This window comes from Pan paniscus, chromosome 3 (genome assembly GCF_029289425.2).
Source record: "Pan paniscus chromosome 3, NHGRI_mPanPan1-v2.0_pri, whole genome shotgun sequence".
Classification (NCBI taxonomy): domain Eukaryota; kingdom Metazoa; phylum Chordata; class Mammalia; order Primates; family Hominidae; genus Pan; species Pan paniscus.
The window spans coordinates 180,900,036-180,917,657 of record NC_073252.2 but is presented as its reverse complement, the minus strand read 5'-3'; the positions used below and the strand labels follow the sequence as shown (position 1 = coordinate 180,917,657).

At 38.9% G+C, this 17,622-nt stretch overlaps 1 protein-coding gene and 1 pseudogene across 2 annotated transcripts in view; one reads left to right on the top strand and one right to left on the bottom strand.

The window, feature by feature from the left end:
• Positions 1 to 17,622, bottom strand: part of WWC2 (WW and C2 domain containing 2) — a 215,091-nt gene that overhangs the window by 133,208 nt on the left and 64,261 nt on the right. The window lies entirely within an intron of this gene.
• On the top strand, positions 4,339 to 4,519 carry LOC134730332 (small nucleolar RNA U3; annotated as a pseudogene).

Below are 17,622 nucleotides of genomic sequence, written 5' to 3'. Positions count from 1 at the left end.
AATACTTGAGAACCGTGAGAGATCACTTTTTACTGTGATATGCAATTTACCAAAGAGAGGAACTGCTCACACAGAGATGATTAGCATCACAGGGCATTTTAAGCAGATGCTCCCAAAACTTGAGCTCACCACAACAGAAGGTGGCTATGCAATCATTACAGTAGTACAGTATATACTATAGTTAATTATATGCAGTTATGATTTAATACTGCCTCTTTACATTTGTTTACATTTCTCTCAACTACAAATGGCATCATGCACAATTTTTAATGTGTGCATAAGTTTTGATAAATTTTAAAGACTTATAATGGTGTGTATATTTTATGGTAGTAAATAATAAAACAGTCTAGTATGTACATATATTTTATGCATTCGTGCCATACCTTTTTCTTAATTTTTTTCAATGTTTGTAGACTATGTAGTTCACGTAAGTTTTTTCGAATTGTGGGAAATCTCCCCGCCCCCGCCCCAGGCAGCCACTCATCTACTTCCTGTCCCTACAGATTTGCCCTTTCTGGAATTGCATATAAATAAGATCATACAATTTGTGGTTTCTTGTGTCTAGCTTCTATCATTTGGCAAAATGTTTTCAAGATATATAATGTTATTATATAGCATGCATTAAGAATTCATTCTTTTTATTGCTGAATAGTATTTCACTCCACAGATACCACATTTTGCTTATCCATTTACCAGTTTACAGATATATGGATTGTTTCCACTTCTAGCTACTATGAATGATGTTGCTATAAATGTCTGCATCCCAGTCTAGCTTTCGAGAGGCAAAAATAAAATAAAATAAAATAGGCTTCAAGCTTGGTGAGACTGGCCAGGTTTCAGAACATCGTTGGCATGAGTTACAGGCACAGTATTCTATGAATACTAAACATCTAAGAAGAAAGAAATGTCAGCTAATACCAACAAGATACCCTCATGAATACAAGGAAATCATGAGACAAGACGGCAAAGTGTGGAAGTACTACTTCACAGCTCAGAGGCAGGACATCTGCGTTGCAGATGCCTATGACACCAACTACTGAAAAATCTACCAAAAGAAGCCCAGGAGAGGTCAAAGAGAAGCCAGTCGGCCTGATATACAAGTAGTAAAAATATCTTTAACACGTGCAGTTCCCTCCACCTGGAACATCTTCTCTCCCTCCACTTTTCCACCATCCTGCCCCTTTTATAGTTTCACACTTAAACAGTTGTCTTCTTCTAAGATTCAACGTCCTTAAAAATTAATTCAAACATCATCTTCTTGGGGAAGACATCATGTTTTCCCAAAGCTGTCACTATTTAGTGACATTGTTAAGCTCTGGAAGTATTTTCCCATTAAAATATTTCACACAGTTTACATTTTTTAGTTGACTTCTCTGTTCAGTTCACCGAGTTTCTAGCGGTTGTTTCATCTCTGCATGCCAAGCACATACATGGTACACAGTGCTCAATGTTTGTTAGAGAAAACAGTGAGTGAGTGATTTCCAGAGAGACGTTTCCTTAGAGGTCCAGATTTATCAGAGAGCATCTCCCTGATCATTCCATAGCAGGGTATCTAATGGCCACATCAAACAACTCATAAAAAACAACGCTTTAACTTCCCCCTCATGACCACTTCCCCAGTCCCATTCCTCCCCCAAATGACCTGTTTGGAAAATGGCACCATCATCAACCCAGATGCTCACCTCACAACCCGGGAGGCGGTCATCCTTGATGCCCCCCTCTCCATCAACATCCTGCAGGCTCACCCTCCAGAACACAGCCCTATTTACAACTATTTTTCCTCCACCACCACCTCTCTAATCCAACCTATTAGCATCTCTTGCCCCGATTAACTTCCTAACTAGTTGTTACATTTCCACTCTCATCCCTCTATAACCCATTCTCCACACAGCAGCTGGTGGTCTTTTGAAAATAGTTATTAAAATCTTACTTTTAATATAAGATTTTAGTTAAAAAATACATGAATATACCCTCCTTGTAAAATATTAAAATACTGCAGACAATGCTAAGTCTCTTTGACCACCAGCTCTCATTCCAGTTCTCACACTCCTCTCTTCAGAAGTATCCACGACCACCGGGGCAGTATGTGTTCTTCCAGGCCTTTCTCTACATACAGCCTAGAAAATATAATATACTGTGCACATCGTTCTGAAGTTTACTTTTTTCATTCAACAATATAATTTATGAGGCTTTTCATGTTGCTACCTCGTTTTTAATAGTAAGTTTTTTTAAATTTTATTTTATGTCACGGGAGCATCTTTTACAATAAGCTTAGATCACAGTTTAGCCCTTCCAGTATTGTCTGGTACTGATAGCCATTTTAATTGTATCCAAAACAACACTGTACTGAATATCCTTGAATGAGCCCTAAGTTACATACTGACAAGTATTTTACTCAGTCACAGATTCATAAAGTTAACCTCAGGAAGCACTGCCTGCTATGCAGCTCCTGCAGTAAGGGGACTTGGGGCCATGGTGCCTTAGCCTTACTTGTAGTTCTCGATTATGCGCCCTGAAGCCTGCTGCTTCCGAACGGAGAGCTCAGCTAGATCAGACTGAGTCTGAGCTTCCATGCAGCAAGCTCCCTGGTGTAAAGGCACAGCTGCTGTCAGTGGAGAGTTATAAGAACTAACTCAGCCTTAATAGCTTGTGGGGAAGTATCTGGTGCTTCAGTTCCACCCTCTGATTTTTACTTTTTTTTTTTTTTTTTAAGAGACTCTGGGCAGCACAGCAAGACTTCAGGGGTCTTGCTCTACTGCTCAGGCTGGGCTGCAGCCTCGAACTCCTGGGCTCAAGTGATCCTCCTGCCTCAGCTTCAAGAGTAAGCTAGGACTTACAAGTATGTGCCACTATGCCTGGCTAATTTTTTAAATTTATTTATTTTATTTTTTTTTTTGTAAAAACAGGGTCTCACTGTGTAGCCCAGGCTGGTCTCAAACTCCTGGGCTCAAGTGATTCTCCCACATTGGCATCCCGAAGAGTTGAAATTATAGGCATCAGCCACTCTCTGGCCCTGATTTTAACTTCTTTTGCAGTCTACAGCTATTGTTACATTTAGAGACAAAATAAATGATTTTCACAATAAATTTCAAAATGTTCATAATGTGAAGTTGGTGTTATTTCAGTATATCTCAACTCTTAATCTTGCCTGGATAAATGCAAGAAGAAAGTATGTTGGTTTGGCCACATGATCATTGCATTTCTGTGGGATTTACCTGAACAAATATCCTAACACTATAGTGATGCTGTTAGCAGGGCCTGGTCTTTAACTAAGGGATCTCTACATAATTGACCTAAATGGAGTTACCCAGCATTGACTCTCAGTGATCTTCCAGGGTCCCAAAGTGAAGAAGAAATTCAGTTAAGCACGGGCCTTCCCGAATGTGAAGATCATGGAGGCAGCTGGCCAGATTACTAGACAATTAAACCAAGTCTAACTGCTTCCCAAAAAAGCTTTAAGAAGGTAAATGAGTCAATCAATCTCGGTGCACCTGTAGCTTCTCAGGCCAGAGAAAAAGCACATGCTGGAAAGCATGCTTAACATTTCAAAGATGACTATTTATAGACATCCAAAAAATATATGCCCATGTTCATAAATGTTACTCTTTTTTTTTCTAACATCATCTAAGGCATTTTAAACTTAGATTCAAGTTTCTATTATAGTCTGTTTCTACAAAATGTTCACTTTTTTATATATAATGTCTTTATTAAGAAGAGGAAACAGCCTTATTTATTCTTGAACCTTGCTAAACAACAAAGGAGCTTCTGACCAAAGGCCCTACAATTTCCTTCTTTGATTTCTTTATATTAAATTGTTTCATATTAAATTTACAAAGGTTCTATTTTTATTGTCATAATCTGACTCTTTTGTGTTATGCATATATTTCACCAAGACCAATTTGAATTTTTTTCTAAACATTTAGTGACCAAACTATTTCACAGATCTTGCATGATCCTTAGACTTGAGATTTTTACATAATTATTTCACTTTATTCTCTAGTTGACAATGTAATACGAGCTAGAAGGAGACACCTGTTGTGGAAGTCACAGATTTACAGGTTGCTTATTACCACAGCAGAGCTGACTAATGCATGAGTCTATATAAAGTAGTCACTATCTATCATGGCATACAGTTGATTTATTTAATGCTATTATCATGTCTGAATTTATCTCCTTTATTGCTCTAGTCCTCCTTCCTACCTCCCCATGACTTACTTTGTCCACCACTGTGGTCCTTAGTGGCTAGAACAGCGACTGCTGCTCATTCAACATGTGTTCAATGAACCTATCTTCTGGTGACCACTACATCTGCACTGGTGACCCCTTCAACCGTACACTAAGTCACGCTTAGCTTCTGCAAGTATTTGTTTTGCAGTATTGAAAAACTCCTTCATGAGGAGGGCACAGAGTTCTGCCTGGAGTGTGAGGCCAGTGTTGCTTGGCTGCAGCTGCCATTTGCCACTGATGATCATTCTTCTCTTCCCCTGTGAGAGTAAGGAGAAGATGCAGTCTGAGTGGTTCAAAAAAATTAAAAAAAAACAAAAATAAAAATAAAAGGGCTGGGCATGGTGGCTCATGGCTGTAATCTCAGCACTTTGGTGAGCCAAGGTGCGTGGATCACCTGAGGTCAGGAGTTCGAGACCAGCCTGGCCAATATGGTAAAACCCCATCTCTACTAAAAATACAAAAATTAGCTGAGCGTGGTGGCAGGTGCCTGTAATCCTAGCTACTCGGGAGGCTGAGGCAGGAGAATCGCTTGAACCTGGGAGGTGGCGGTTGCAGTGAGCCGAGATTGTGCCACTGCACTCCAGCCTGAGTGACAGAGTGATACTGCGTCTCAAAAAAATAAATAAAAATAAAAAATAAAAAATCTCCTTATTCTGGCCCTGAGTACAACTAAAAGACAAACTGAAAGAATCACAGATTTTTTTAAGCTCTGGGGCTGGAATTTCAAGAACCAAGAGAAAACTAAGAAACGTTCCTAAGCAGCCTAAAGAATGGTACTAACATGCCACAAATCAATCCCATACCTACTATTTGCTTTGCTATTTAAACATACGATTGAATTTTTATAGCTTACATGGAGACTTTCCTTGGTGATATTTCCGTGTGCTCTCTAGCCTCTATGTTCCTCTGGCACAGCACCAGATCCTCCAAGCACTAAAAATTAGACATATGGAATGTGAGGAATGTTTGATAACTATACTAACTTCAGAGATCAGCCCTTAGTCATAAACAAAAATGCATGCCCTTTGAGCTTAGACTCAAATTCAGTTTGAAGCAAACATAAGTCATGAGGCTGAATGCTGGCAAAGTATGCAAGGTGAAGTGGGGTGGGCTGGGAAAACTCTAAATATAGTTCCTCATCACAGTGAAGACAAATACTGCTTCTTTGTTTTAATTGAATGTGCAAAGCACTGCATGGCTAAGTTTTAGACTAGTAGCACCTGGGTTAGAAAAACAAACCATTAAAAAATAAAATGTGCTCTGTTTCCCAGTGCTTTCACGAACATCTCCTTATCAGGGCCTCATCTTTATTTATCTTTTTCTATAGGTGCTAGCTCTGTTCAAGATTAATTAAAAGCAAAAAATCAAGTACAAAAAACGATGCTTTGAGAAACTGTTCTAGTCCAGAAGAGAAATAACCACCAGTTGCAGCATGTTTACCACGATGGGATCGCAATTTTTAAGGCAAAAATAGTTATAAAAGAATTTTTGAGGCCAGGCACAGTGGCTCACGCCTGTAATCCAAGCACTTTGGGAGGCTGATGTGGGCAGATCATTTGAGCTCAGGGGTTTGGGGCCAGCCTGGACAACATGATAAAACCCCACCTCTACAAAAAATACAAAAAATTAACCGGGTGTGGTGGCGTGTGCCTGTGGTCCCAGCTACTTGGGAGACTGAGGTGGGAGGATCACCTGAGCCCAGGAGATCAAGGCTACAGTGAGCCAAGATCACACCACTGCACTCCAGCCTGGGCAACAGAGACACTGCCTCAAAAACAAAAAAAAAAAACAAAAATAAATAAGAAATTTTGAAACTATATAATTTATGCTAGATGTCAGATGATGTTAGACATGCTAGATGTTAAATGACGTTATGGAACTATTTTTTTAATTTTCCATAGGTATGATAATTATAGTCCTGTAAGAGAATTATTTTTGTTCCTGGGAAATGTATGCTGAACTATTTAGGAGAGAAGGGTCATAATAGCTGTCTGTACCTTACCTTCAAATGTTACAGCAAGAGAGAAAATATAGACATAAATATATTTACCTTACATATACCATATATACTGGGAAATGTATGCTGAACTATTTAGGAGTGACGGGTCATAATATCTGTACCTTACCTTCAAATGTTACAGCAAAAGAGAAAATATAGACATAGATATATTTATCTTACATATACCATATATACTTGTAGAATATTACAGAGAGAGAGAGCGCAAAAGAGAGAGAGACAGAGAGAGAAAGGAGAAGGAGGAGAGGAGGAAAAGGAGATGATAAAATTGGCAAAAAGTTAATTGTCAGATCTAAGAGCGGGATATATACAATGGTGTCCATTCTACTGTTTTCATTTTTTCTTATGTTTGAAAATTTTCAAAATAAAAAGTTGGGAGGATAAAATTCATTATTAAAGAATTTCCGGTAAACACTACACAGATTTAATATATGTGCTTCCCTACATTCCCTCTAGAAAATAGCAGAAAGGGGATTTTTTAAAAGGCATAAACACAAAAGGACAATGGGAAGGTCAGCGGCTGAGAACAACAAAATTTGGGACGGTGGGAAGCAAACTGCAGCGTGGTAAGTGATTCAGGAGACGTGAGAAACAGAAAGCCTAGGTTAGTCATAGAGAAAGCCCAGAAGCAGATCCATTCATACTGCAAAAGCCTGAAACGGCTCAGGAATTCCAGCACCAAAGACTTCAGACGGAGGGTGTGACCATGGAGGACTCGCCAGAAGTCTGTTAAGAAGCAGTCAGACCCCCTGCCTGCCTTTGCCCAACCTGGGCAGAAACAGAAGGTTTATTCTCTAGAAAGACTTAATCAGATGGGCCGTGGACTTCCAGGTGGCTGGGACTGCTGAAAGGAGTACCTTATTAAAAACAGGGAACATTATAGAGTGTGCACACACTGAACAGCAAGCATCCCAAGCCCCATTTCCATTACTCAGTTTGCAGAACCCAGGAGCTGGGCTTACATTTGTCAGGCCGAAGAACTGGAGGGTTTTTCCTGGGAAAACTGACCAGACCAAGAGAAAAGATCTACTGACATTAACATCTGGGAGTGCCTTAACAGAAATGCTAAGCCAGATCACTGCCATATGACTACCCCACCCACTAGTAGAGAGCTTCCAAACAGCTTTTTGTGCCTCATTCTTAAATATGACTGAGAGCTGTCTCAGTAGGACAGGCTAGATAACACTGCGATAAAAAACAATACCAAAGTCTCAGTGGTTAAAAACAACAAACATTTACTTCCCATTCAAGCCAAGTCCAAAGTGGCTCTGGATGAATCCCCAGGCAGCTGGCCCCCTCAGTGTGGAGCATTCCACACTGCATCTTGGGTGCCTGTGGCATCTCCAATCTCAACACAAGCATCGATCATCCAGGTAGGGGAGACGTGCACATCACTTCTGTTTGCAATCCACTGGTCAAAACAAGTCACATGGAGGCAGGGAAGTTAATCCTGTCTCCTGTGTCTGGAAGGAGTGAAGAGCCAGAATGGTTGGTATTACTTATCTCAAACGCAAAAGCTAAGAATACTAGTCCCCTAAAATGAAAGCAGAAACCAAAACAACACTGAAAAAATAAAACTGAAGAATTCATTTCTTCAGAGATATTGAACAGAGAGATATCAGAGAGACAGAACAGGTTACCATCAAAAGAAAAATATGTGGCCAGGCACGGTGGCTCACATGTGCAATCCCAACACTTTGGGAGGCCAAGGCAGGAAGATCGCTTAAGCCTGAGAGTTTGAGACCAGCCTGGGCAACATAACAAGACCCCACCTCTACAAAAACAAAGAAATTAAAAAATTAGCCAGGCATGGTGGCACATGCTTGTGGTCCCAGCTACTCAGGAGGATGAGGTGGGAGGATCACTTGAGCCTAGGAGGTCAAGGCTGCAGTGAGCTGTGATTATACCACTGCACTCCAGCCTGGGTGACAGAGCACCCTGTGGGGTGAGGAGGGGAGGAGAGGGGAGAGAAGGGGAGGGGAGGTAAATAAATACATACATAAATATTTGGAGAAAAGAATTTAAAAATTCCTGGAAATGAACAATATGATGGCAGAAACCATCTATTGACAAATTAAAAGATCAAGTTTAAAAAATTTCCCAAAGAGTAAGACAGAAGGGAAAAGATAAGGAAAGTGAACAACCAATCTAGGAGGTCTAATATCTGACTTGCATGAGTTCCAGAGACAGAGAACAAAGTAAATACAAACAGAAAAATATTATCAAAATACTAGTGCAAGAAAATTTCCCTAAACTGAATCTGAATGACACTGGTTTCTTGATTATATATGACCCACCTAGCACAATGGTTACAAAAGGCCTACATCAACGCCCAACATTGTGAAATTTTAGAACATGAGGGCAAAAACAAAACCCAAAAACTTCAGAGAGGAATCAGGTCACCAAGAGGACACAAACAAATAACAATAACAACAACAACAAAAAAAAAACAAGAAACATAAAAGCATCAGACTTCTCAAACACAACATTGGAATATACAAGTCAGTAAAGCAGTACCATCGAATTTTTACTCCAAATTACTTCCAACCTGGAATTATGTCCCTAGCTAAAACATTAATCACATATGAGAGCAGAATAATGGCATTTGTGGAGATGCAAAGCCTCAACAAATCTATGCTCCCTTTCCAACACTACTCCACCAAAACAGAATAAACCAAGAAAACTGGAAGACATGATATCCAGCAAATGAGCACCCAACACAGGAAAATGACAAATGAAACCTACAAGATGACAGTAAATGGAGGCCATAGGATGACAATGTGCAGCAGTTACAATGATTAACCAGGACAAACTTGAGATTAAGAACAGAAGGTGCAGGAGGTTCCAAACCAACAGAATACACAGTGTGTTGGAATGTACTGAAAGGAGATTTATAATTCTGGCCACAAATTGGTAATAGGAATATAGAGAAGTAAGCCAATGGAAAAAAGAGATGATTATTAACTACAGAGAAAACAAAAGGAAATGCAATCATAGTACACCAGATAGGTCATCCATGAATAATATTTACAGAGTCATAAAAATGTAAACACAGACTACTGATTTCTTTACAAGGTGATAGAAAACACCAAGAGGATGAGGGGAGGGAGGCACATGTGCATGAGGAAGGCACAGTAAGAAAGCTGAATCCTCAACCAGGGTGGGAAGTCAGTTCTCAAAATCCAAAGCTAAGAAGTCAAGATAGATAGATAAAGTTATTTAAAAACACAGCGGCAAATACCAAAAGAAACTTTTAAATATGTAAATGTGGTCGACTCTAGAGACAGTGAATCAAGTGTGGGGGAGAGTAGTGGGTCACAGGATGCCTGTCTTTGCTTTGGGAACCTAGTTGAGTGTTTGTTAATCATTTACAGATATAACTTTGATTAACGTAAAGTTTTAAAATCTCCCACTAAGTTTCCAATTTTAATTTTAAAACTCAGAAAAGTTTCCCTACCATGTTTATTTACTGATTTCAAATTTACCTCTAAAGAAATCTCATAAAACTTTAGTTACATTTGCTCAGAGATTATGTAAAGTATATTTTTCAGTACTCCAAAATACATAATATAAAAATATGAAGATATTGCCAATATACACTTTTAGTATAACTAAACTCTAGTGAATCTTAAATCAAATTTGAAAACATAAATATTATACCTTGTTCTTCCAGTTTTCATTTGGAAATCCCAGTCAATATATTGTTAAAAGACACCAAATAATATATATGAAAAGTATTCTATAAAGAGTTAAAGCATAACATAAATGTTTTCACTTTTATTTTTAACCCTTGACCCTGCTCTCAATGAGGCTAATTGGAAAGACTGAGTCTAATTGGAAAGATAAGGCACATGCAGAAATGTTTATAATCTAAGGCAGTTTGTGTTAAGAACCCTGTAAACAGTACAAAGAAGAAATGAAGGCCTTTGATTAGAAAAGCTTCCTTATGGTTGCATCCGAAATAATGGATGTCACTGTAAGCTCTCATCAGTTACATTCTCTCTTCATTTTACAAAGTGGAAAACCACATTGATTTGAAGAAATTACTTTTTCTAAATGTCATAATAGGAGACTGAGGCAGGAGGATCACTTGAAGCTCAGAGTTCAAGACCAGTCTAGGAAATATAGCGAGACTCTCTATTAAAAAAAAAAAAAACTAATTAGCTGGTGTAGTCCCAGCTACTCAGGAGGCTGAGGCAAAAGGATCACTTGAGGAGTTCAAGGTTATAGTAAGCTACGACCATGCTACCGCACTCCAGTCTGGCTGGCAGAGCGAGACCCTGTCACTTTAAAAAAATATAAATAAATAAATCACAACATGATGACTATTTATTTCTCTTCCCTGTTATTTCTACCGTGCTTTCGATAAATAGTATGAAAATCAACAGAAATGCAAAATCATGTCACAAAAGTGCATCTCAGCATCCCAGGCTCCCCAGGTTTCACCTTCAGGACTTTTACCTCTCCCTGTGCCAACCCTTTGCAATACATGTTCCCAAGCCTGCTCTCCTCAAAAGTGCTTTTCTCTTTACCCCACCCACCGTCCACGTACCCCACAGGCATCCTAATGACTGACTCCAGAACTTGAGAGCTGGAAAGTTTGTCCAAGGAAGCCCCTGAAACTGTTGTCAGGTGTCTGAAGAGCATGTTTGTGCAAGGCTATGGAATGTTTTAGTTTATACACTTCGAGCCTCAGTGAGGCTGAACTGGTTAGCTGGTCCCGCATTGTGACTCTAGGTGTCTGCCTCCTGAATCTGTTTTAAGACAGATAATGGATCAAGCATGACCCACTATTTTCTACAGTGGAAATCATTCTCTGGCCAAGGGCACAATAACTGTTAATCTAATGCTCGTGTCTTTTTAAGTTAATAAGCATCTGGAATACTAATCCTCTCAGCATTATTTCTGCTATAGCTTTCTGTTCACTTTTTCCAACAAACCAACTATCCTTCAAGTAACTTGAAAACCTACTTTCCAAATAAAAGCATCCTTTGAATTATACTGTTCTTTTGAAGCTCAAATTAGTATCCATGAGAAAGTATTGATTTACAGCAGCTTCTCTACTTAGGTAAAAGTCTACCTAATTGCTTATATTAAAGTAAGCTAGAAATCGGGTTTTCAAAAGTGTTCCTGCAATGAAAACATAATTTTACATGAATATTTACTTGATAATACAATTATTAGAAATTTAGTGATTCACTGGTTTGAGGGGAACTTGTAGCACTTTAATGCTTCTTTATGCACAGTCTTAAATCTCCAAAATTACTTGCTTCCTTTAACATAAATACTATATTATATAAACAAATTAGGCTTATATGCATAAAGATATTCACCCTATTATTTAGGTATCCCATGGTCATTCCAAAATCATATTTTTTACAGGGTCTCTCTGATGGCCACCCAAAAAACATAATGATTAAGAAAAACATGGCCAGGTGCAGTGGCTCACACACGTAATCCCAGCACTTTAGGAGGCTGTGGCAGGAGAATCACTTGAGGCCAGGAGTTCAAGAATAGTCTGGCAACATGGTGAGACTCCACCTCTACGAAAAAAAAAAAAAATTATTTTAAAAGCTTTGAGTCCGTGTTACAGCTCTTTTAGAATTCATCTAGCAGGTTTTCCAGTCTTCGATAAATGTGTAAAAAACACACTAAGCGTACTTGTCAGTCAGTCCTTCCTCAACTCTTAACAGCTTTATAGCAACACGTAAAATTTCAAGGAGCATCAATAATGATTAAGCAAAATTAAAAGTTTCATGTGCCAATGATTTGTAAGTTTATACCTAACTGATCAATTCTGTTGATTTTACAACTTCTGAATGTTTTTTAAATATGCACATATAAATTTTAGAGGCTGGGCGTGGTGGTTCACGCCTGCAAGCCTGGCACTTTGGGAGGCCAAGGCGGGCAGATCATCTGCGGTCGGGAGTTCAAGACCAGCCTGACCAACATGGAGAAACCCCATCTCTACTAAAAACAGAAAATTAGCCGGGCGTGGTGGTGCACGCCTGTAATACCAGCTACTCGGGAGGCTGAGCCAGAAGAACCACTTGAACCCGGGAGGCGGAGGTTGTGGCGAGCCGAGATCGTGCCATTGCACTCCAGCCTGGGCAACAAGAGTGAAACTCTGTCTCAAAAAAAAAAATTATAATACTATATGCCATAAAATGACATTTCATATTTAAAGAGTTTTTTAAAACTCCTGTATTCACACGCCGTAATTTGAAACCCTATTTCACTGAATGAGAATGGTATCTGTTGTCCTCGTTTTTTCATTTTTATCCTTAACAATTTCCACTACAGCCAGTGCATACAATGGCAATGACACCCAGGGATGGAATGATTAGTTCCATCACAGCTCAGTCAAGACACAGACATTGATGTGGCCCCAACAACAGTCAATAATGGAGTCTCCAAATAAAGCTCTATAGGAAAGGTAAATACCCGCTGCACAAGAAACCACAGCATCTAGGTTCTAACCCCATCTCTATGAAGAGCTTGCTGGGAGAGTTTTGACATTTAACAATCTGTCTGATTGCCAATTTTCTTCTTCCATAAAATGATAATGTTTGACTCAAAGATCCAAAGTCAATTCATGCTCTAAAACTTAATGATTTTTTTAGGTTTTGTGACATTTCACTGTACACTGTACTAATTTATATCTTATTTTCCCACTAATTTAGAAAAATATCTAAATGATCCTTAATTGGCAATGGGTCCTAAGAATTTTGTTTTAAATCCCTGTTACCCAAAAGAGCCCTTTTTTGTATCTCGCAGTAGTTACAAGGATCTTTCTAAATCTTAAAAAAAAAGAAAGAAAAGAAAAGAAAAAAAAGTCAGCCGGGCGTGGTGGCTCATGCTTGTAATCCCAGCACTTTGGGACCAAGGTGGACAGATCACGAGGTCAGGAGATGGAGACCATCCTGGCCAACATGGAGAAACCCTGTCTCTACTAAAAATACAAAAAAATTGGCTTGGCATGGTGGCGCACACCTGTAGTCCCAGCTACTCGGGAGGCTAAGGCAGGAGAATCGCTTGAACCCAGGAGGCAGAGGTTGCACTGAGCCAAGATCGCATCACTGCACTCCAGCCTGGTGACAAAGCAAGACATCATCTCAAAAAAAAAAAAAAAAAAAATCACAAACTTCCATGGCCAACTACGTAAAATCAAGGTATCTAGTCTGGCATTCAGGATACTCAAAATTTGACCTCAACTCACCTCCCAACCTTCATTTCCAGTGATTCGCTTTCCTGTTCCCAAAGCTACAGTCAAACTAAACATGTTTTTTCTAAGTGCACCAAAGTGTTCCATCACCCATGTTTTTTGTTTATGCCATTTATCTTTACCTAGACTGTTCTCTATCTCCACTAAGCCAAGTCTTTCCTGATTCTCAAAGCTAGGGGGACCATCCATATAATTTATCACACAAACTGGAACAATTTTGACCAGAAAGATGTTAATTGGAGGGGACATCAGGACATCCGGAGTAAACCGGGGCTGACCCAAGCAGACTGGGAGATACGACAGCTCTACACAAAGCCCAACTCAAATGCACATCTATCAGAAATAACCTCTCTCTCCCTTAAATCTCTGCCACACTTTTCACTTGTATCTCTTCTCACTTATCATTTCTGCATGTATTCGAGCTATGTGTATAAAAGGCTTTATTCTCCCTCACTAACCTGAGTCATCATTATCCCCACAATGTCTAGCATACAGTAGGTTCTCAATAAATGTCTAATGGGATGAATTATTTCCTAGGTATGTCTAACTCCAGTATATAAAATTAGGTTTTCTCGAATCAGTGCATGCCTTTTAAAAATCAACACCAGAGTTCACACAGAGAAGAACCACACTCCGTGGCCATATGAAAGTTCTGTGTTCCTCAGAGATGTCCCATGTTCACAAACCATGGTGGTTTGTCCTGATGTGAAATTTCCATGGTGCAAATGACAAATCCATATATGACGTCATACAGGCTGGGACAGAAACCATATTGCCCAGCTACTTGGTGCCTTGGTATTAACTACATGTCTAAGCTCTGGTGCAAGACCTACAGAACTCTGTGCTTCCAATTTGTGAGGAGATAGTTCAAGAAGAGCATTGTTTCAACTTAGGAGAGCTTCAGCTCTCAGGACACAGAGCTGAGAGATTACCTTTTAATCCAATAAGGTTTTGACTACCCTGGATCCCAAAGTATTTGATCTTACCTTTCTTATGATATTGACTACCTTCTAATTATATATTCTAGACACCTGAGGGTCCAGGGCTGTAATCACTGATCTTTGTATACTTCAGTACACAGAATAACACATATTATACATATTCAACAAATATTGGCTGAATTAATTTCAAAAACGAGTGAGTAAATGACTTGAGATTGTTCACCAACTGAAACAAGACTTCTCATGGCCCTGCTGAAGCATGTTTCAAATATACACGAACTCAGGCCTGCTTCACTCATGTATTCCAACTCCTTTATAGGCAAAAAAATATCCTGTGAGATAGATTTAATGAGGCTCCACTTTACAAAACACTATGGCTCACAAAAGTGAAGAGCACTGTCCAGAATGAGCAGCCAAGGGATAGCCAGTTCTGAAATCGAGACATTCTGCCGACACAGGAGCACTGCAATGAACTTGACAGACATGACATTTATATAAAGAAAATATTTACAAGTTTGATGGCTATTCTCATCCCTGAATGCCACAGGCTACAGCAGACAAATACCCAAATGCCTTACCCAATTCTATCAATTTCCCTGAAATCAAGGAAGAAAAAAAAAGCTTTCAGTATCTGTGTCTTTTAGCCACTAGTACAGATAAACCTGGCTATATCTGGGGGAGGGAGTAACATAAATGAGAGAAAAAAAGAATGTAGGACAAAATTAGAAGTAGAAAGCTTTAATGTGTATGTTCTCATTACTAACACAAGATCTCAATTTATTACATTACATGTAGGTACTAACAGTATGATATCAGTGTGGCACTCTTCATCACAAGCACGCATTAAAACACTGCTACATAAATGTATCGAGTTACTACTCTGGGGACTCCATAAATGAGACACTTTGTCATCTGGAATGTCTACCTGAAGACAGACTCTTTTACTATGACAGAAAGTCTTATGAATTAAACAAAAGCATTTTTTAAAAATCAAACACTTATTTTTTGTCCAAGTGTATTTCATCACACCACATTCAAATTCCACAATGTAAGATTTGGATGAAAAAGAAAAAGTTGCATTTGGTGCCAGTTTTTAAGGTTCCTTGATTACCTATATAGTTTCTACATTCTTTGTAACAGTAATTAAATGAAAGCCTCAACGGGCTTCAGTCCTATTTGCTATGAGTCTGAAGGCATGAGAAGTATGTAGCATTTATATAACAGGAAATATCTAAAAGCATTCTGCTGAGATTTCCTTCCCCCACACCCCCTTCCACACCCATTCCTTAAACTGCCTTCAAAAGGCCTGCTGTGTTCTCTAAAAATTAAACATTAGTTACTAAAAGAAACAGTGTACCTATTCCTCAGCACATCTCCACTAAAGTTGTATTTAGCCTGGCTTAAATAGCTTCTCAAGCCTAGCACCTGACCCTTAATGCTCAAATATTTTAATGTCATAGAGGCCAAAGATGCTTTTCTGTAGTTATCAGGGTGGAATTTAGGAGGAAAGAAGGCTTCCCAACTCAGCTTTCCACTCTCCACACACCAAACCCCAGTCAAGAGGCCCTTCCAAAGCCCTGACATGAATGTGTCCCTGACACTCCAAGTCAGAAGAGGCCCTTGTACCTCTTCTACCCTCTCTAATCCCGTACTCCCTGTCCTACCCTCAAACCAACTTTGCCCAACCATGATTTGAATTCCCATGGGCATTTACCCAGTAAATACAAGACTCTGAAACAAATGGAATGTGAAATGCACAGACCCAGGAATGTTTGTGTTATGCTAGAGGTAATGATTGTTAATCCAGCTCTTAAATGAGTCTAACATTTACTATTAGTTATTAGTACCTCTGCGGCAGTACTTATTACTATTAGTTATTATTAGTTATCAATACCTCTAGTATACTAAATGCCTAAAATGTGCCTTTTCTACAGTATACCATTGGTCATTAAAAATCCTTATGGTAACCAGAATGTGGATGTCACTTAACTGGAGGCTGCCACATGGAATTGGTACCCAGCCAACTATAATTTGCCTGGTCTCTTGAAAACATGTGCCCATGTCCTCAGAAGTCAAGCGCTGCCCAAGAATACCCACAAGGCCTGGCTCCAAGGAGCATCCTCCTAACAGGTGAGCCAAGTGGGCCTAAACCCAATCCATTCCAGGACCCATACCCACAGGAAAGGACCTACTTCTCTGCTGCTGGTTTCAAAGCCATTCATATCACAGGGTTTTTCTCCAACAGTGTGAACTGTCTAAAGAGCTTCCCAAAATTATTTTTAGCTTTTTTAAAAAAGGTAGGAATTCCTTAGTTCTAATTTTCTCTGCCTTTTGAAGATCAACTCCTAATCTCTTCTTTCTGTGCCACTACTTAAAATATATATATTAAAAAAATATATAAATATATATATTATATATATATATACGCACACCAAATCACATAATGCAGGGGACACTGACCTACGTTAAGTCATAACATTTTCCAAGTAAAATATCATGGAGCTTAAGATCATGCAATCTTACTAAATGAAATTAGAGCAGAAGGTGAATCTCTTATATGGACCTTCTTAATTGCTGCTCACAGAAATTATTTTGTCCAAAGTGCAAGAGACAATTTTAATTTCAGTTCCATTTTCTCATTATCCTCAAAAACTCTAATAGTACCATTTTGTTAAATTGAGTCAATCCCAACTGAATACAGTAATTCAAGAACTTGACTCAATTGTCCATAGGAATACTAATTTCATTTTATCTAAAATTAATATAACCTGGAACATTAAAGCTAGCCACTCCCATTAATCTTGCCACCTTATTTGATGATTCAATTCTAACTATAATTATGTTATACAATTTGAGGCACCCAATAGCTAGATCACAAATCACTTTTGTATTATGACCTAGAAAATACCCACCATCTCTTCACAAAATTGAAACTTCTGAATTAAATTTAATAATTTTGAGCACCATCCACATACAGTAACACAATCAAGACAAAGGGTACTTCCAAAGTAATTTAGCAATGACCTGTAATGTAGGTCAAGTCAAACAACCAAAATGAAAAATAAAGGAAATAGAGACGTATCCTAATTTACACTGAGGTTATGCCCCAAACACTCATTGGTAGTCAGCTGTTTCGCACTCAGGTTATTCATTTTGTCATGCCCCCAAACCAGATCACAGAAGTCTCAACCTCACAGCTTACCTAAATAAAG